Below are 21,299 nucleotides of genomic sequence, written 5' to 3' on the forward strand. Positions count from 1 at the left end.
AGTGATTATCAATAGTAACTGTTGCTGTTTCCCTCCCAGTCCGAGGTCTTTCTCTTCTTTGCCTCATTAAAGGGGCCACACCCTGGCTACTTCTTAAACAGGTCTATTCAATGAATGGGCATTACCTCACCCTAAGAGAGTACCTAAATAGACCTTGGCCTAAAGGGGCCAAGGTCTCCCAGTACATCCTGGGTCATCTCCAGTCATCCTGATGAATATCTGGTCACTGGATTCAGATGGCTCTGGAGGAGAAGTGAAGCTGGTGACCTGCACAACCCTCCCTCACTCAAACCAAAGTCAATTGCAAGTCATGTCATCATTTCTCTAATGGCATGGTCTTCCTCAACTGCACAGGACAAGCACTGCCCTCTTACCCTGCAGTGGGTACCTCCACCTTCTTACCCTGTTTTCCTACCTCCTTTAGACTGTAAGTTCCTTGAGGACAAGCACTGTCTTTTCTTTAAGTCTATCTTTGGTACTTAGTACAGTGCCTGGCACATAGTAGGTGCTAAATAAAGGTTTATTGAATTTAGTTGAATTGACAATCAGCAGAGTAGTTTCATCAGCAGTGCCTAGTACAGAGACACATGCCTATTTACTCAACAGCAGACACTACAAGAACAAGCAATTGGGCCCCCCTCTGCTAGTTTTCATCTCCGCATATTCAACCACCTCTGTTAGTAGTAGCAGCAGCAGCAGCAGCTAGCACTTGTAGAGCATCTACCATATGCCAGGCACTGTGGAAAGTACTTTACATATGTACTTGATCCTCATAATAATCCTGGGAGATCAATGCCATTATTATTATTACAGCTGGGGAGACTCAGTCAGACAGTGGTTAAGTGACTTGCTTAGACTCACACAGCTAGTAAGTGTCTAAGGGTACATTCGAACAAAGGTCTTCCTGCCTCCTGGCCTCTATCCACTGTACCACACAGAGCTATCCAGTATGCCATGTTTACATAGTGCCCTTCTGGAAAGACTGGGAGATCCAAAGTCCTGGAGCTCTGGGTGAGATGTGATCATCCTAGTCACAAGATTCTGCCACTATCCCAAAATAACACTGTCTTCATGGGGTTCCCTGAAGAGAGAGGTCCCTTTTAGGGACCCCACATTCTACATATGTGGTCAAGCACCAACTTCTCTTTGTAGTTCTGGGTTAAGAGAGCAGTGGGTGGTCAGAACTGAAAGTCAAAACCACAGCAGGAAGAATCCGATTGCTACAACAAATGTCACCAGGTTTTCCCAAGATGATTCTAACATTAAGTTTACCCAGAGAGGCAGCTAGGTGGTACAATGGGTAGAGTACAGAGCCCAGAGGTAGGAATACTTGAATTCAAATCCCGTCTCAGACATTATACTACTTGTGTGACCCTGGACGAGTTACTGAACTACTGTCTACCTCAGTTTCCTCATCTATAAAATGGGGATAATAATAGTACCTTGCTGCCATGTCTGTTGTTAGGATCAAATGAGATATTTGTAAAATGCTTAGCATCATGTCTGGTGCTTAACAAATGCTTGCTTGCTTCCTTCCTCTTAGGATATCTTGCCATGTTGCACTATTATTTTGTTCCTTTGCAGCATTTACTGTCTGCAGTTTGGGGTGCCTACTCTGTCCTCTAAAGGACATTGAAAGACCCTTAAGGACAGAGACTCTGTCTTACTTCTCTCTGTATCCCCAGGACATAACACATCTTGCCTTATATGTCCACCCTGGGCACAATCCCTTCCCACCTATTGACTGACTGGTATCCATGTGCTGTGCCCAGCTGCCTGAGGGAGGTTCAAAATGTGATGGATTTGGGTACAGAGGCACTGGATTCAAATCCCACCTCTACCAGTTACTTGCTTTGTGACCTTGGGGAAATTATTTAACTTCCCTGCGCTTGTTTCCTCATCTGTATAATGAGGGGAATGAGAGGATATCTTAGTTGTTTTCTAGCTCTCTACTTTGATCCTATAACCCTCCCAAACACTCCATTCTCTACCCTGCTCCTACCACCAGCAAAATGTCCCATTTCCTCCAGCTGTACTCTCTGCTTTCTAAAGAGTAGTACAAAAAAAACTGCTCAGCTGATGCAGCCTAATAGCTGAGTTTTAATGTATTGTAATTAGGAAAGGGTTAGTTTGCCCCTTCTCTGGCTAGCAGATAACACATGCGTTTCAATAGCAACCTTCTGGAGATAATACTTTAAGTCAAAGGAGTGATTAATGATGGGAATTCCAAGCTTCTAAGATGGCTGGGAGCAAGGGAGACACTAGGGCTGGAGGGAAGGGGAAGGGGGCTTTCTATGTCCCTTCAAAGACAATATGTAGGTGACCACCTGCTCTGCCCACATAGACAGGCAAGCCCTGCTGACATGTACAAGTGCAGAAAAAGGAAGACATGAGCACATTCATTTTCCAGACTCTTCTACTTTCCACCCCCACACTTGTGGACAAGAGTAGTATCCTCAATTAAGATCAATCGCTGGCTTGGAAGATTTTTGGTTTAAATCAACCATGTCTTTCTCTAGCCAGCGAGGTCCTTGAAAAGGTAATGACTTCAAAGGAGGAGAAATTAACCACATCCCTAGGTAATAGATTTTGAACTTTTAGAGATTTATAGCTACTTTTTCCATTTAAAGATACTCAGCTCAGCAAATTCCAGCGCTAAGTAGAAGCGACAATTACGAGTCTTCTATCTAACTGAAAGACACTTGAACCTGGAAAATAAATAGGAGGGTTTTTTCTTAATATAACTAGTGTGAACAGCAGAAAATGCCACTTTGCCAAGGGGACCTTTGCTGCCACAGGTTTTATACTGACTTTCCTCACTCAGAACAAAGACATTAGAGCAGTGAGTCATCTTCCTCCTCGTCAGTAATCAGGAGGTCACTTGCTGGACTTGGATTCAAGAAAATATGAGTTCAAATTCCACCTCTGACACTTACTAGCTATGTGACCAGGGGAAGTCACCTAGTATCTGTGAGGATCAGTTTCCCTGATTCTAAAATGGGGAAAATAATACTCTTAGAGCCAACTTCAGAGGTCATTGTGAGGTTCAAATGAGAAACTGTACAAAGGACGATGTAAAGGCACATATTATTACACTACTACCACTGTTATTATTAGGTTTAGAAATTTGCAATAGCCTTTACATACAGTGTATCGCTTGAGGCTTACAATGACCCTTTGAGGAATTTGTTGCAGCATCAACATTTCTCTTTTAAAGGTGAGGAAACAGAGTCAGAGAGGTGTAGTTACCTACCCACAGCCACAGAGCTAGTAAATGTTAGAGGCAGAATTTGAACATAGATAATACTAATGAGAAGCAAAAGCAAGAGGAAGAGGAAGAGGAAGAGGAGAAGAATTTAAGTTGCACTTCAAGGTTTACAAAATGCTTTTAAAATATTATCTCGTTTTATCTTTACAATAATCCTGGAAGTGATATTTTTATTCCCATTTTATAGATTAGGAAACTGAGGCAGATGAAGATTAAAGTGACTTGCCTAGGGTCACCCAGGGAGTGTTTGAACCCAGATTTGAACTAAGGTGTCACTAGTTCCAGGTCCAGAACTCTACTCCATCCACTGCAAAATCCAACCATCTATCACCCACCCAGAAGATTTCCTGTCCCTACCAGTGTAACTATCATCCTTCCAGACCCCCTAGTTCATCTCAAAAGCTTGTTCTTAGCTCAAAGTACATGGATTAGATTTTCTTCTGAACACTGGATTAATACCCACAGAATGCAGACTTCTAAGTCTTTGACCTATTTTCTCATTCTTCCACCTACTTGAATATTTACTTACATAATCTTAAGAAATTTACTGAATTTACTGAAATTTTAAAAAATAAATGGCTGGAAGAATTTTAGGAACTTTAATCAAGGGATTCTCTCTTTCTCTCTCTCTCCCTCTCTCTCCCTCTCTCTCTCTCTCTCTCTCTCACACACACACACACACACACACACACACACACACACACACACACACACACACACATACACCAACAACAGTTTTTTTTGTTAGACATAGGTACATTATAGTTTCCCCAAATTTTGAGCTTTCTGGACTGTGGTTGTGAGTGGCAGCAAGAAACAAAGTGAGCCAATAGAGGGAAAGTCTATAAGCTTGGGGGTGAAGCACTTCCTACTTGTACCACCACCATGTTGAATTTTCCATTGTAATGTACTAAAGACACACGAAAACAGAGTATGGTATATGTGGTGTGGGTGTATAGAGTAGTAGGATTGGACCTGGGATTTGATTGGCATAGGGAACTCCAAATGGATTAACTCCCTCTCCTCCTCAGGCTTATTAATCCCTGCTTTGCAATTCAGAGTCTTAGAGCTCCCTGAGGCATTGATAAGTTAAGAATCTCCCAGCTTCACACTGACAATATGAGTCAGAAGGAGAACTTGAAATTAGATCTTCCTGATTTTGAGGGCTACTCTCTAGCCTCCATACCAAACTGCTTCAGGAGCAAAGATATATTTGTGTAGTTATGCAAAGGACCTATGATGTCACCAGCATAGGAAAATCTACAGTGTAGATAAATCCTGGGTCAGCTAAGGAGTTAGAAGATCTGAGTTCAAGTCTGACCTCAAACTAGTTGTGTGACCATGTGTGTATGCTCAGTATAATTATGTGTGTGTGTGTTTATATATATAAATATATATGCCCAGTATAATTGGATATGAACAAGTTTATAGAATCATAGATTCATAAAATTTTGAGTCATGTGGGACCTTAAAGATAACTAGTCCAAAGGCTCTTATCCTGGGGTCCCTGACCTTGAATGTTTTTGTTTTTTATATTTTGACAACTGTTGAACAAACCGGCTTCATTCACAATCCTATATATTTTATTTTATGCATTTAAAAACATGATTCTGATAAGGGATCCCTAAGCTTCACTAAACTGCCAAAGAGGATCATAGTACAAAAAACATTAAGAATACAACCTTTCATTTTACGGAGGAAGAAAGTGAGCGCTAGCAAGAGGAAAATGGCTTGTCCAATGTCACACCAGTAGAATTGATCCTTTTCAGGGGAATTTCAGAGAAAATTCAGGTCAAGTGCCTGCAAGGTGGATGGAGAGAAACGAAGGAAGAAAGGAAGGAAGTTTCCAATGTGCTGACTGAAGCATTTGGAGCATCTGCAGTTAATCATGCCATCAGCACTCAGCCATGATTTAGGAGTGCCCATGATTGGCCACTTTAATTGCTGTTTCTCCACAGACAGTGCTGAATGCCGGAACGGCAGATTCATCAGAGGGAGAAGCCACGCAGGACGTGACAGCTTTGAGAAGCTGGAAGGATGGCATCTGTAAAGAAAATGAGCTGTCTTTAAAGGTAGATTCCAGTCCCCAAGGATAATGATTCTCATTTTTACCATTAAGAGGAAACAAACAGTTATTCTGGTGGGATTTCAAGGACTTTACCTTTCCTTCAGAAATGTCCATCACAATAAAACGTGTTTCGAACCAGGAATTTCTCACCTGCTTTGAGAGATCTTCCACTTTACTGGGCAGGGGAAGGGGGAAGGGGAGGAATATTCACCCAAAGGGAGATATAGTGTCAGAAGCAGAGTGATGCACAGAGAAGACCACTGGGCTCCTGGAAGCCCAGAGTCCTGAGTAGTAATCTCAGGCAACAAGGAACAATAGATAGAAAACTATGCTTAGAGGCCATAGAGATTTGAGATTGAATCCTACCTCTGACCCTCATTGGCTAGGTGATTACAGGCAAGACATGTCACTTTTTCAGCACTCAGCATCTGAGTCTCAGTATCCTCATCTCTAAAATGGGATAATATTATCCTTTGCACCTTTTTCACAGGTTGTTGTGAGCCAAGATGGGAACTGATGAGAATGTGCCCAGTCTACTCCCAGAGGTAGAGTAGCCCTGCTCCCATGATTCCCAGCCCTGTGACAATTAGAGCTAGTTAGAAACAAGAGCTGATCAAAAGTGAATGGGTTGGTTGAGGAGATGATAGGTTCCCAATGTCGAGAAGTCTAAAGGATCATTTCTTTGTTGACTATGCTGCAGGAAGGATGAGTACCTGCCAGGCATGGGTTGAATGAGGTGGCCTTCTAGGCCTTTGGGATTCTGGGATGGTCTAGGCAATGAGTTGTCTCTAGATTTGAAGCAACACATCTCAGGGACTCAGAATATTGAGTCACTTACCCCAGTAACACCTCTGGCATGAATCATTCCTCTCTCTCTACTGCTTCACTAAGCAAAGCTATTTTAATAGCCAACTAACATGTCCTCCTATCTCTGGTCTCTCCACATTCTAATCAATCTTTCACAAACTGACATAATAATCTAGGTCAGCTAAGTGGCACCACAGTGCACAGAGCACCATGCCTGGACTGAAGAATTGAGTTCATATCCAACCTCAGACACTTAGTAACTGTATGACACTGTAAAGAAAAACAGAGACAGGAAGAGACAGTAACAGAGACAGTTAACTTGTAAGTCACTTCATCTCTGTCTGCCTCAGTTTCCCAATCTATAAAATGGAGATAATAACAGAGATAATAATAGATATATAACAATAACAATAACCTCCCAGGGTTGTCATGAGCATCAAATGAGAAGATGTTCATAAAATAGTTCAGTGCTTGGCACATAATAAGCACTAAAAAAAGTTAAGACATAATGATAATTATTATTATAAATAAATGGATAAAGCATTTATTAAGCACTTCTTATGTGCTAAACTCTAGGGATACACATACAAAATGCAGTCCCTGCCCTCAAGGAGCTTCTATTCTAATGGGAAAAAACAACACATAAAGGAGAGAATGTGACCCACTGGGTGACATGGTGTGGAGATGGTTGGAACAAGATGGTAGAGGTCAGCTTTGAGACTGGATGAGATGAAGGCTCATTTATCAATGTCCAACTTCTTTTTTTCCAATTTATTTATTTATTTTTCATTCTCAACATTCATTTCCACAAGATTTTGAGTTTCAAATTTTCTCCCCATCTCTCCCCTCCCCCCACCCCAAAACACCATGCATTCTGATTACCCTCTTCCCCCAATCTACCCTTCCTTCTTCCACACCCCTCCCTTCCCTTATCCCCATCTTCTCTCTTTTCTTGTAGGGCAAGATATATTTCTACACCCCATTACCTGTATTTCTTATTTCCCAGTTACATGCAAAAATAATTCTCTACATTGGTTCCTAAAACTTTGAGTTCTAACTTCTCTCCCTTCCTCCTTCCCCACCCATCCCCACTGAGAAGGCAAACAATTCAATATGGGTTATGTATGTGTAGTTTTGCTAAAGACTTCCATAATAGTCATGTTGTGAAAGACTAACTATGTTTCCCTCCATCCTATCCTGCTCCCCATTTATTCTATTCTCTCTTTTGACCTTATCCCTCCCCAAATGTGTTTACCGCCCCACCATTTGCCCTGCCTTCTATCATCCTCCCCACTTCCCACTTATGCCCTTCTCCCCTACTTTCCTGTAGTGTAAGATAGATTTTCATACCAACTTGAATATGCATGTTATTCCCTCCTTAAACCAAATGTGATGAGAGTAAGCTTCACTTTTTCCCTCCCCTCCCCCTTTTCCCCTCCACTGAAAAAGCTTTTCCTTGCCTTTTTTATGAGATAATTTGTTCCATTCCATTTCTCCCTTTGTCCTCCCAATATATTCTTCTCTCACCCCTTAATTTTATTAGATATCATTCCTTCCTATTCAACTCACCCTGTACCCTCTGTCTATATATGTGTGTGTTTATGTGTATGTGTGTATAATCCCTCCAACTACCCAAATACTGATAAAAGTTTTAAGAGTTACAAATATAATCTTTCCATGTAGGAATGTAAACAGTTCAGTTTTGGTAAGCCCCTTATGATTTCTCTTTCCTGTTAACCTTTTCATGCTTCTCTTGATTCTTGTGTTTGAAGGTCAAATTTTCTATTCAAGTCTCATCTTTTCATCAAGAATGTTTGAAAGTCTTTCTTAAAGTATTGAAGTATTATACTCAGTTTTGCTGGTTAGGTGATTCCTGGTTTTAATCCTAGTTCCTTTGACTTCTGGAATATCATATTCGAAGCCCCACGATCCCTTAATGTAGAAGCTACTAGATCTTGTGTTATCCTGAATGTATTTTCACAATACTCAAATTGTTTCTTTCTGGCTGCTTGCAATATTTTCTCCTTGACCTGGGAACTCTGGAATTTGGCTACAATATTCTTAGGACTTTTTCTTTTCAGATCTCTTTCAGGAGGTGATTGGTGAATTCCTTCAATATTTATTTTACCCTCTAGTTCCAGAATATCAAGGCAGTTTTCCTTGATAATTTCATGAAAGATGATGTCTAGGCTCTTTTTTTGATCATGGCTTTCAGGTAGTTCCATAATTTTTAAATTGTCTCTCCTGGATCTATTTTCCAGGTCAGTTCTTTTTCCAATGAGATATTTCACATTGTCATCTATTTTTTTATTCTTTTGATTTTGTTTTGTAATTTCTTGGTTTTTCATGAAGTCATTAGCTTCCATCTGCTCCATTCTCATTTTTAAAGACCTATTTTCTTCAGTGAGCTTTTGAACTTCCTTTTCCATTTAGCTAATTCTGCTCTTTAGTGCATTCTTCTCCTCATTGACTTTTTTGGCCTCTTTTGCCATTTCAGTTAGTCTATTTTTAAAGGTGTTAGTTTTTTCAGCAATTTTTTGGGTCTCCTTTAGCAAGCTGTTAACTTGTTTTTCATCATTTTCTTGCATTGCTCTCATTTCTCTTCCCAATTTTTCCTCCACCTCTCTTACTTGATTTTCAAAATCCTTTTTGAGCTCTTCCATGACCTGAGACCATTGCATATTTATTTTAGAGATTTTGGATGCAGAAGCCTTGACTTTTAGGTCTTCCTCTGATGGTATGCATTGTTCCTCCTCATCCAAAAGGATGGAAGAAAATACCTGCTCACCAAGAAAATAACCTTCTATTGTCTTGTTCTTTTTCCCTTTTTGAGTATTTTCCCAGCCAGTTACTTGACTTTTGAGTTCTTTGTCAAGAGGAGGGTATATTCTGGGGATCTGTAAGTTCTCAGTTCCTCCAAGGTGGCACAATCAAGGGAGAGGAGTTTACTCCTCTCCAGGCCTGCACTCTGGTCTGTGAACAGGATTCCCTCTCCAGAGCCTCCACCAGCTCCACCACTTCCTCCTCACCCCAGGGTCACCACTCAGGGCTGAGATTAAGATCAGCTGCTCAATTCCCCCAGGGTCTTTAGACCAGGGCTCCAACAATGGAAGCTGCTGCTGCCTGGGGCTGGAACTATACTATTGCATTCCCTTCTCACCCAAGTGAAAAAACTTTCTCACTGACCTTTGAAGTTGTCTTTGGCAGTTGGGAGTTAAGGAATCTGGGACTTGCAGCTGCTGCTAGGCACCGTGAAGTCTGCTCCAATCCTGTCCTTGCCATGATGTGGCCAAGCCTGGGCTGCACTCCACTCTGTGCCTGGTGTGATAGACCTTTCCTGTCAGTCTTCCAGGCTACCTTGGGCTGGAAATCTCTTTCACTCTATTGTTTTGTGGCTTCTGCTGCTCTAGAATTTGTTTAGAGTCATTTTTACAGGTATTTTATAGGCTTTTGGGGGAGAGCTTCTAGAGGTGCATCTTTCTACTCTGCCATCTTGACTCTGCTTCCTTGAGGTCCAACTTCTGGGAGACAGAATCCAGGTGTAGGAAGAAGAAGAGAATGATGGCTGGAATAGAGGCATCTTGGTGTGAAGATAGGGAATGAAGACTTCTGGGAGGCCAATGATAGGAAGTAAGCCTGGAAAAGTAGAGTCCAGACCATATTATGGAGGGTCTTAAATACCAAGCAAAGGCGTGTGAACTTACTAGACAACAGAGAAGAGGCGGCTAAATGCCTTGGTGGATAGAGTACTGATCCTGGAATCAAAAAGACTTGAGTTCAAATATAGTCTCAGACATTTATTAGCCCACGTGACCCTGGGAAAAATCACTTAACCTCTATTTGCCTTAATCTGCTAGGGAAGGAAATAGCAAACTACCCCAATATCTTTGCCAAGAAACCCCCATGAACAGTATTGGCATGCTATGTTCCAGGAGTCAGACACAACTGAACACAAGAACAAGACAATAGGGAACCTCTAAGGATTTTTTAGCAAAGGTCTGCCTGACTCCAGTCCCTACTACCTAGCTTCAATCTAGCTAGATATCTATTTACCCAACTCCTTTAATCAGCAATGACTTTCTACTCTGAATTCATCTTCACAGCTTTATTTTGTAGTTTTCCAGGTCATTTATGACACATTATAGTTACCTGTATCATTGTCATGTTCTCCTACAAACTTTTTAGCTCTGTACAAAGCAGAAAGGGATCATGGGTTAAGAGATGGGGGAGATCTTGGAGGTCATAGAGTCCAACCACTGATTGTACAGATGAAGAAACTAAAGTCTGGAGATTACAAGTGAATTGCCCAAAGTTCCATAGTTACTAAGGGACAGAAGCAGGATTTGAACCCAGGGCCTCTGATTCCAAATCAAATTCCCACCATACCATGCTAAAGGTCACTACAACTAAACTTTGTATCTCTCCCCAGGACTTAATACAGTGTTCTCCACAGAGTAGTTATTTAATTAATGTCTGCTGAATTGAACTGAACAGATCTGGCCAAAATGAGTAAAAACTCCAAAGGATAAGGTGATTATCAAATCTGTCTGCTATTTGCTAAGTGTTCTCTAAAAAGATTTTCCCAGTTCCAAGAGACTATAAACTAGTTAACAACTCAACACTAATTAATAACTCCATTATGAAGATATAAACTTCTACATTTTTATTCTTTATGATGTACTTAACACTGATTTCCCTTAAATGGCTGTTCTAAGAACTTGGCTTCCTCCTTCCTCTACTCTCTCTAACACAGTTGCTTCCTCATCTATTCATATCTTGCCCATTCCCACCCTCCCAATTACCTCCCAGGACCTCCTATTTTTGTTGCATTTAATCCTTCCCATCTAGAAATTGTGTAGAGTTTGAGAGCTGGATGGGACCTTGGGGCTCACCCAAGTCAACTCTCTTTCTCTCTGCAAATGAGAAAAAGAAACTCAGAGAGGTTAAGGGACTTTAGTCAAGATCACACAGTGAGTTATGACAAGCTAGACCTGGATGCAGGTCTCCTTCATCTGTCCCCTATCATCTCTTCTGTTATGATGTACAAGGGTTTAAATTGGTAGAGAGTTGAGGTGACTAGGATGGGTCTGGGCAAAAATTAGCTGAAGTTCAAGGATACAAAATTTGGTAACACACCCAGTGCCTGAAGGGAAATTGTCAAAACTTCTTCTCCAACCCTGGTCTGATCAAGAACTTGGTGGTATTCCTTAGATTAATTACTGGTCTTCTGGAACATATTGATCTGGTAAAAGGAGACTTGAAATGGAGGAATGTGGAAAGGAAACAAAAGCCTTTGGAAAAGTAGAGAGCAAAAGAAGAATGAATGGATAAATGAACATATGAGTTAAAAAAGCATTTATTAAAGACAATCCCTATCCTCAAGGTATTTCTACATGTAGTGGGGAGAAAAAATAAAAAACAGAAAAGTGGCAACCAGGAAGAGAAGAGAAAGATCCTGGGATTATGAGAGGTACCATAAGTAGGTTGACAAATACCATCCATGAACAATTATAGAATGGACTTGGTCATGATTCCTGGTTCCTAAACTGAAGGAAAGAGAAGCACAGATGGGTTTTTCCTGAAATATTGGCTCAGGAGAGGGAGTCATCAATCAGGACGCAGGAAGTAGAGAAAGGCATGCCCAGGGCAGAAATTTCTCCAGGCCATGATGTCTCACTGGTATGTGTCACACACACACACACACACACACACACACACACACACACACACACACACACACACACACGATGGTTCTGGGGACAAATCTAAGACAAGAGCAGCAGTAAAATATAATAGGGATATTGTAGCTTTTCTTGAGAAGCATTATTAAAGGCAAGTGTTGAGGCAGCTAGGTGGTACCCCAGTGCTCAGAGCACTAGGCCTACAGTCTGGAAGACCTGAGTTCAAATCCAGTCTCAGACACTTACTAGTCACTTAACCTCTATTTGCTTCCATTTCCTCATCTATTAAAAATGAGGAAAATAATAGCAACTACCTCCCAAGATTGTTGTGAAAATCAGATGAAAGAATAATTGTAAAGCACTTAGCACAGGGCCTGTCACATAGTAAGCACTATTTAAATGTTAGCTATTATTATAGCAGAAGAGACAAAGCAGCAGGCCATGGCCCTTTGGAGGAATGTGACTCTGGGGAGAGGTGTGGTAGTGAGACCTCAAAGGGTTAAGTGACTAATCCAGTATCCCAAATGTGGTAGATGACACAACCAGAATTCAAACTCAAGTTGAGCACTCACACAAAGAAAACAAAGGACCAGGAAATATACATGAAAGTCACATATGAGGGATGAATATAGCCGTGACCAGTAGCATCACCATCACCTCTAGCAGGACTTGGCACATAAGTAAGAACTTAATACATGTTTATTGACTGACTCCTTTGAGGTTTGTAAAGCACCTCTCATATGCTGTCTCCTTTGATCCTCACATAAGCCTGTTTGCTCTTATTAACCCTAATTTACACGTGAGAAAAATTGAACCTCAAAAAAGGAAGGTGAGTTGCCCAGGGTCAGACAGCTAGTGAGTTGTTGGAGTTGAGACTCAAACTCAAGTCTTTTGGCTCCGAATTCAGTGCTTTCCCCACTAATCTGTGCTGCTATCTCTCTCTGCTGAGATAACACTTGCACTATATAATTCACATGGCTGTTATGAAGAAAATTCTTTGGAAACCTTAATGTGTTGTAGATGAGTCATCATAGTGCAAGACAGAGCTAAGAGATGCCTTGCATGCCCACTGAGCAATGCGAGCAAAGTGAAGTTTTTTTGTAAATGATTGGGGTTAAATGACCTGCCCAGGGTCACACAACTAGTAAGCATCTGAGGCTGGATTTGAACTCAGGTCCTCCTGACTCTAAAGCTGGTGCTGTATCCACTGCACCACCTAGCTTCCTCCTAAGAGGTATATTTTTAAGTCTTGTTATGTTCTGGCTAAATGTATACAAAGGCAAGTCAACAAATTGTTATTGCCTACTATGTGCCAGCACTGTGCTTAGCCCTGGGGATCCACAGAAAGATAAAAAGACAATCCTTGCTCTCAGGCATTTCATAATCCAGTGGTGGAGACTATGCAAACAATGTGTGCATACAGGATATTTACAAGATTAATTGGAGGTAACCTCAGAGGAAAGGAACTAGAATTAAGGGGGATTGGGAAGGGCTTCCTGTAGAAGGCAGGATTTCATATGAAGCCAAGAGGCAGAGAGGAGGAGGGAGAGAATTCCAGGCAGAGGCAACTGGCCAGTAAAAAATGCCGGGGTTTGGGAGATGGAGGGTTGAGCAGATAAGAACAGCAAGGAAGGCAGGGTCCTTGGATCACAGAATAGACCAAGGGTGATGAGATGTAAGAAAACAGGAAAAGAGAGAGATCAGGTTATAAAGGACTTTCAGAGTTTTTCTATTTGATCCTGAGTGTAATAGGGAGTCACTCAGGATTACTTAATAGGAGAGTGATATGATAAGATTTGCCCTTTAAGAAAATCACTTTCATAGCAGAGTAGAGAATGGACTAGAGTGGGAAGAGGAGCTGGGGAGACCAACCAGCAGGCTATTTTTGCAATATTCCAAGCTTGAGTAGATGAGGGCCTGGACCAGGATGAAAACAGTTTCAGACAAGAGACACAGGTATAGGCAAGAAATATTACAAAGATTGAATCAACAGAACTTGGCAACTGATTGAGTGGTGGAAGGGAGAGGAGGTTGAGAGAGAGTGAGGACAAAAAAATCTTATTCCAGTATATCTCAATAATAAAAAGAGCTTTGGTCTGGGATTCTGTAATCCTGCTTCCACCACTTCCTAGCTGTTTGATCCTATGCCAGCCATTTTGACTCAGTTTCCTCTCTTGTAAAATGAGGATAATGATAACAGAAGTGCCTATCACATAGGATGTTGGGAGGGTCCAATGAGATAAGGTATGTAAAGCCCTTTGCCAATCTTAAATGTCAGCTATTATTTATTCCTGCATGTGTGATTGTTGCTAAGGGACCAACTGATGCAAATTAGGAATAATAGGAGCTCTAACTTTAAAGGGCAAAGAGATAAGGTTGAAAGGAGAAATCCCTATCCTCTGATTAACAAAAACACAATTGCCAAGTTAGAGTTTATGAGCCTGTGATCTTCTTCCTGTCCTTGGCCCCCAATAATGGGAGAAGAAAGGGAGACTTTCAAACAGGAGGGAGCTGAAACCCTCCTCCAGGGAAGATATCCTAGACAATGTTACATCAGGAATAGGCTGCAAAGAAGGACCATGAAAGAAATGATTTTAGCATCCAGAGTGGCACTTTGACAATGCAGAACCAGAAATAGGAACAGAGATGACGACTGCCAAAATGGCCTGAACCCTCCAAACAGTAGAACTTTTGACTCAAATTATGGAGAGTCAGAGTAAACTGAATGAAGTGCAATTATCCCTTCCACATCATGACTTTCCCCATAGGGGTTCCAATATATCAGAGGTTGGCATAATAAATTAAATGGAAATTTGAGGGAAGTTTTGCTGAAGCCACAGATGACATGTGAAAGGTGGCAGATGGCACAGGAAAAGTTTAGAAACTCAGAAATGCATAAAATATACATGTAGTATTGTATAAAATCAACTCAAATTTTATAATAAAGTAATGTAAATACCCCATAAAAGAAAAAGAAAGAAATCAGACTTCTTGTCTGGTACAAAGGAAGGGTCAAAATATTTTATATGGACTTTCCAGATCATGAGGGTGCTATGCCCCTAACCTCTATGACGTGGAAGGGATAATTATTCTGCCAAACCAGGCTTAGCTTAAATCATTCTTGATAACACTTAAGCACTGGGGAATACAGTACCTAATTGTACCTAGATGTTCATAATTCTCTAAATGAATCATTCTCTAATTGTGTATTCTTTTGAGCATAATGATTCTAATGGCTGAATTTAGCTGATTGAACAAAAGCTGCATATTTTTAAAAGTCATAACTGAAAGGAGAACTATGCTAATATCCCTCTCAGTTAATCCATATGGGAATCATAATAAGAATCATAATTTCACATAGGAATCATAATTTGAGAGTTGGCAAAGACCTCAGTGTCCAAAGGAATCACCACTATAAATTACCAAACAAGAGATTGTCCAATCTTGGCCTGAAGACCTCTGAGGAGGAGGAGGAGCCAACCACCTCAAAGCAAGTCCTGTACTTTTGGACAGCTCCTGACTTGGAATCTAAACTTTCCTCCTTGTAACTTCCAAACTTTATTGCTCCTGGCTCTACCTTCTAGGGACAAGCTAAACATGTTCCATCTGTCCTCATCTTTTAACTACTCGAAGATACTTAGCATCTCCATGTGAAGCATGCCCAGTACCTTCAATTGGTCCTCATATGCCAAGATCTCAAAGCCCTTTACTATTCTGATTATCATCTCCTTGATTCTTTCTGGTTTCTCAATGTCGTTCTTAAACTGTGATGCCCAGAATTCAACACAATATGCCAAATGAGGTAGGCTAAGGGCAAAATACAGTGGGATTCTCACCTCTATGTTCCCAAAAGGAATGCAGCCTAATATTGCATTAGCTTTACTGGCTGTCAAATCACTTTGATAACTCCTACTTAGCTTGCAGTCCCCTAAAATCCCCAGATCATTTTCAGAACAATTGCTGTCTATCCATTGCCTCTTCCAACTTGCGGGTTGGTTTTGTATTTTCAACCAAGTGGAAGACTTTATACTGATCCCTACTAACTTTCATCTGATTGCTGTTCAGTCTTTTCAGTCATGTCTGACTCTTCATGACCCCATTGGTGTTTTCTTAGCAGAAATATTGGGGTGCTTTGCTACTTCCTTCTCCATCTTATTTTATAGATGAGGGAATGGAGGCAAACAGGGTTAAATTACTTGCCCAAGATCACACAGCTATTAAGTGTCTGAGACTGGACTTGAATTCAGGTCTTCCCGTCTCCAGGTCTAGCACTCTATACACTCTAGCCCAATATAATCTTTTAGAATTATTTTTCTATCATTCAGTGTGAAGATGATGATGATGATGATGATTGATGATGATGATGATGATGATGTTAATGATGATGATAAGGACAGCTAGCATTTACATAGCCCTTTAAGGTTTGTAAAGTATTCTACATATGTTTTATCATTTGATCTTCATAATAACCCTGTAAGTTAGGTGCTATTATTATCCCCATTTTACAGTTGAGGCAAATGGAGATTAAATGACTTGCCCAGAATCACACAACTAGTACATGAACTCAGGCGTTCCTGACTCAAGGAGAGGAGAGCAAAGATTTCGTGTCTGGCTACCTCTTGGAGATGTTACAGAAGATGTTGTACATACTGGTTGGCCTGTGAGGTCCCATCCAACTCTGAGGGCTGTGATTCTAATTGAAATCCTGTCACAACTTTAGTGGATCCAAGCTGTGAGGAATATGTTAATCTATTCTCTGTGAATTTTGAGGTGCTATCCATGAGTTTAATTCAAATCATTTTAGCCATTTAACATCATTTCAGCACTGACTCATTGACAGCTCATCCTTCATCTTTAAATGATGTCAAAGTTTATTTCAGCAAAAAAGGTTTAATTTCCCATGGAATTCTATGATTGTGTTCTCTGTGTATGTGTATAAGGTCAAGAATCCAGGTCTTTAGGAATTTATTTTTAAACCTGGAGATTTATTTAAATGACATGTGTGAGGAGTTTGGGTTCTATTAATATTCAAAATCTATTCTTTTGCTTTATTTTCTTTCTGTATGTCTCAGTTTCCTTATCTGTAAAATGGAGATAAAAGTAACCCCTACCTTCCAGTGTTGTTGTAAGGATAATATAAGATAATAATTGTAAAGTACTTAGCATACTGCCTGGAACATAGTAGACACTAAATGTTATTATTATAAGTGATAATAATAATAATACCTAACTCACAGGACTGGTGCAAGTATCAAATGAGTTAACACATGCAAAGTGCTTTGCAAACCTTAAAACCATGTACAAATATTAGCTATTATCATTAACATCATCATTTTTTAAAGCAGCCAAATGGAGTAGTAGAGTATTGGACTTAGAGACAGGAAGATTCAATTTCAATTCCTGCCTCTGACACTACAGAGCTATATGCACAAGTCATGTGACCTCTCACTCTCCATAAAAATGGAGTAATAACATCACCTTCATCATATGGTTACTATGAGGATCCAATGAGATAATATATGTGAAGTGCTTTGCAAACTTTAAGGGGATTTGTAAATGCTAGCTGTCATTCCTATACTGAGTTCTAATAAGGGCCTTTGCCTTACCTTGCCTTCAAGCTAAGCCTCCAGCTCACTTTCTAGGCAGTAGCTCCAAATCTTGCCTACAACCTCCAGCTCCCCTCTCTATGTTACCTTCCTCCATTAAAATGCAAGTAAGTACCTTGAGGACCTAGACTGCTTTACTCACTTACATTTGTATTCCCTACGCTGAGGACAGTGTCTGGCACATAGTAGATATTTAATAAATGCTTTATCTATTTCTAAGGGTTTTCTGGGGAAAGATCCCTGGTTGGAATCAGAAGACCTCAGGTTCAAATCCTGGCCTTTGCACTTAAGAGCCATGAGACCTTGGACAAATCTAACATCTCTCACAGCCAGTTTCCTCCTTTGTACTATCAAGACAGAAAGAATTGTACTATCTGCCTCCTAGAGTTATTATAAACATCCCATGGGATAATGTGTGGGAAGCACATTATAAGCTCTAGAATCTGCACAGGTAAGAAGTGTACTCAGCTATGAGCCCATGCCCTCTTCTCCCCTTTGTTTTATGATCTCAGGCTTCTGCTTTGGGATATATGGGAAAAGATACTTCTGCAATGAACCAAACCACTTTCGCCCACTTAACTCTGTAGATTAATGAAAATGAAAAGAATCATTTTCATATAATTTACCCCCAGGAAGTCATCTCAATGGGTGTTTATAACTCTCTAGAACTGTGTTTACATCTGGAATGTGAAGGTTGCCTTGAGTCTTTTGGAAGGGAATGTTGATTAAGAGCTAGCATCACTGTATCATGGAACAATTTTTCCCCTTTGCTCTGGCATCCTTCTGATGAGCCAAGATGAACTTTAAAGTCCCTATCAAAGCTGAGTTCTTCATGAAAGTCAATAAAGTGATAGCTGAAAAGGGGGCTCTCCTAGTTGCTAATCAACTCTGTCAGTCAACATCCATTGCACACTCGCTGGGTGCCAAGGCAATCCTGTAATCTCAATTTTCTTTAATTCAATTTGACCTGGTAACTTTCCATTTCCATCACCTGAGTAATCTCTATCACAATCCCTCCCTGGACCTCTTCCCTGATATTGGAGAAGAAAAACCTTCCTCTCTGTTAAAGAAAAATTTGCTTCTGATGGCTTCCTAGAATTCCAATTACAAGAGCCCTTACTAACAGAAGTTAATGCTGCCATAACACCTCATGTTTTCCAAACCATTTTCTCTTTGTGTTTTTATTCAAGATTCTCAGTCTCTTCACTTTTCTAGCTTCCTTCAAGACTCAGCTCAAATTCTCTCTTTTCTATTAGAGGCTTCCTGCTCTCCTACTCCACCCCACTCCCACTCCCACTGCTAAGGACTTCCTTCTGAGGTTGCCTTCCATCTGAAAATACAGTCCCTACTGCCAAGGAGCTCACCTTCTAATGGAAGACACAAAACGTATACATACATGAAAGCATATTACATATAATATATAATGTATAAAGGCATATATACGTGTTATACATAACATATACACGTATGCATTTGTTGTCTAAGTGCATATTCATATGTGCATATATTCTTTTTATGTATATTGCTATACACATACATATTTGTATGCATCTATTTTGTATGGTATAACTATCAACCTGCTGTCTTCCTCCTTGAAGACAAGGACTGTCCAGTTTTTCTATGTATTTTCTGCACTTAACATGGTACTTGGCATATCGTAAGCACTTAATAAATGCTTGTTCACTGGCTGAATGGTGCAGCCATTACCTGACATAGACTAAGGTATTTTAGTACTGCTCAATGAACCTGCCTGGTTTGGGGGCCTAACCTTTTCTGGGTCAGGCTCTCTCTTCTCTAGTCTTGTCTCTTCCTCCTCCTTCTTTGATGCCAGTGTCCTTCCTTGACTGGAGTCCTTCATATCCGGAAACTTATATGCTAAAAACTCCCAGATTCCTTTCCCTGTGGGTGATATCAAAGGTAGTAAACCAAAGAGAAAAGCTATAGACCCCCTTCTCTCTATGAAACACCTAGCCCTTATCTATAGCTTGGGTATTGTGACAGACTAGACAGCTCTTCCTGCACTGAACTCTCCATCATGAGAACCTGATATAACGTAGTCTGTTTCTTACTAGTTCAGTAACACTCTCCCGATGTGGCCCGAAGCTCATTCAACCCAAGAGTGAGATGCCATTCCATCCCTGAAAACTCCATACACTTCTGGAAAGAGCATTGACCCTGGAGGTACAGAATGTGAGTTCAAATCTTCAGGCAAGTCACCTAATTTCTCTAAGCCTCAAGGGTCTCACCTGTTAAATATAGAAGGTAGACCACATGACTTGTAAAGTAGCTTCAACTTCTAGCTAGGTATGGTTTGGAGATTTTATAAATTGTTGCATACTTGCCTGGTCTCATCAAAACTCATCCACAGTACATTTTCTATTCACAGAAATGCCACATTCTCCTTGCAGTGACTGCCAAGATCTTGGATAAAACGACCCTACAACTGGCTGCTGGCTGTCTTCTTGAGCTTTTATTAAGATGATGAAAGCTGGATGATTCTATGATCTGCAGGTTCCCAGCACATAAAAAATGTCAGATGCTGATGAAGTTGGAAAATAAGCAGAAGAGAACCAGAGAAGTGTGACCTTATGGAGACTTCAAAGTGATAAATTGACACCATAGTGAAAATGACTTGGAAATGTTGCTCAGAAAGCAACATTCTTCTAGGGGGTCCTATTATTCTATTTTGTGAGATATTTAAATAGCAAATGTATCATCTCCTATAAGAAACCTTTTCAGATTTCCCCAGGTTTTATGCTCCTACCCCTTGAACTTATTTTAGAAATTGGAAGTTGAATTAGAAATGGAAAATGTTCTTAACCACGCATGTATTGTCAGATAAGCTGCCTTTGCATTTGGACAGTAGCTCCCCCTACACTGACAAGGATGGAAGAAAACAAGCATTTATATAAGTGCCTTTTATGTGCCAGGGCTAAGTGCTTTACAAACATTACCCCATTTGATCTCTTCAACAGCTCTGGGAGTAAGGTAGTATTATCATCCCTATTTACATTTGAGAAAACTAAGGCAGATGGAAGCTAAGTGACTTGTCCAGGATCAAACACATACTAAATGTCTGAAGTTGGTTTTGATCTCAGGTTTTCCTGACTCTAGGCCCAGAGCTCCATTAGCTACCCCAAATCTTTTGCATATTCAAATAAACTGTTAGACCAGGAGAATGTTGGAGAAATAACATGCCTAGAATTCAGCAAAGCATTTGACAAAACCTCTCAAGCTCTAATGGAAGATAAAGTGGATAGATAAGAGCTGAGTGATAGTATAGCTAGTTCTGGATCCAGAATTGTTATAGTGACTGGAGGCAAAGAATAATCAATTAGCCAGTGTCAACATGGAGGATCTTTGCTCTTCAGGGTAGTTTTGTAAAGATCAATCCTTGGCCCAGTTCCACTCAATTTGTATCAATCACTGTGATCAAGGCAAAGATGATATGAGGTGTAGGGGAATAGGGATCTCTAGAGAGGTAAAGCCAGAACTTAAATGCATGTTTTTCTGATTCTATAGCTCTCTCTATCCACTGCATTCAGCCGTGGATCATATGAAATATATGTCACATGAAACATGTCAAACATAGGCTAGTGCTGAAAGGAACTGGAGAAATCATTTAGTCCAAACCTCATCACCTTACAAATGGAGAAACTGAGGTTAAGTAGGCCAGCATGCTATTTTTGAAGACTTGAATGAACTGATAGAGAATGAAAGAACAAGTTATATAACACTGTAAAGACAAACAACTTTGAAATCTAGAAGAATTATGATTCTTCTATGACTGACCATCCATGATTCCAGAGGCCCAAAGATGAAACATATCCCCCATCTCCTGACAGAGACATGACAGAGCTAGGGTGCAG

General features: G+C 40.4%; 1 protein-coding gene across 2 annotated transcripts in view; it reads right to left on the reverse strand.

The window, feature by feature from the left end:
* Positions 1 to 4,836: 4,836 nt before the first annotated feature.
* LOC140517508 (solute carrier family 22 member 15-like) overlaps positions 4,837 to 21,299 on the reverse strand; it is a 229,343-nt gene continuing 212,880 nt past the window's right edge. The window contains exon 16 of one of the 2 annotated variants that reach the window (XR_011971612.1): positions 4,837 to 5,312. The gene's annotated coding sequence lies outside the window, so the exon portion shown is untranslated. Of the gene's footprint in view, positions 5,313 to 7,073; positions 9,780 to 21,299 lie in introns of those variants that run through there. The other variant, XR_011971613.1, reaches the window with a different exon arrangement.

Source organism: Notamacropus eugenii, chromosome 1, assembly GCF_028372415.1.
Source record: "Notamacropus eugenii isolate mMacEug1 chromosome 1, mMacEug1.pri_v2, whole genome shotgun sequence".
NCBI classification, from domain to species: Eukaryota; Metazoa; Chordata; class Mammalia; order Diprotodontia; family Macropodidae; genus Notamacropus; species Notamacropus eugenii.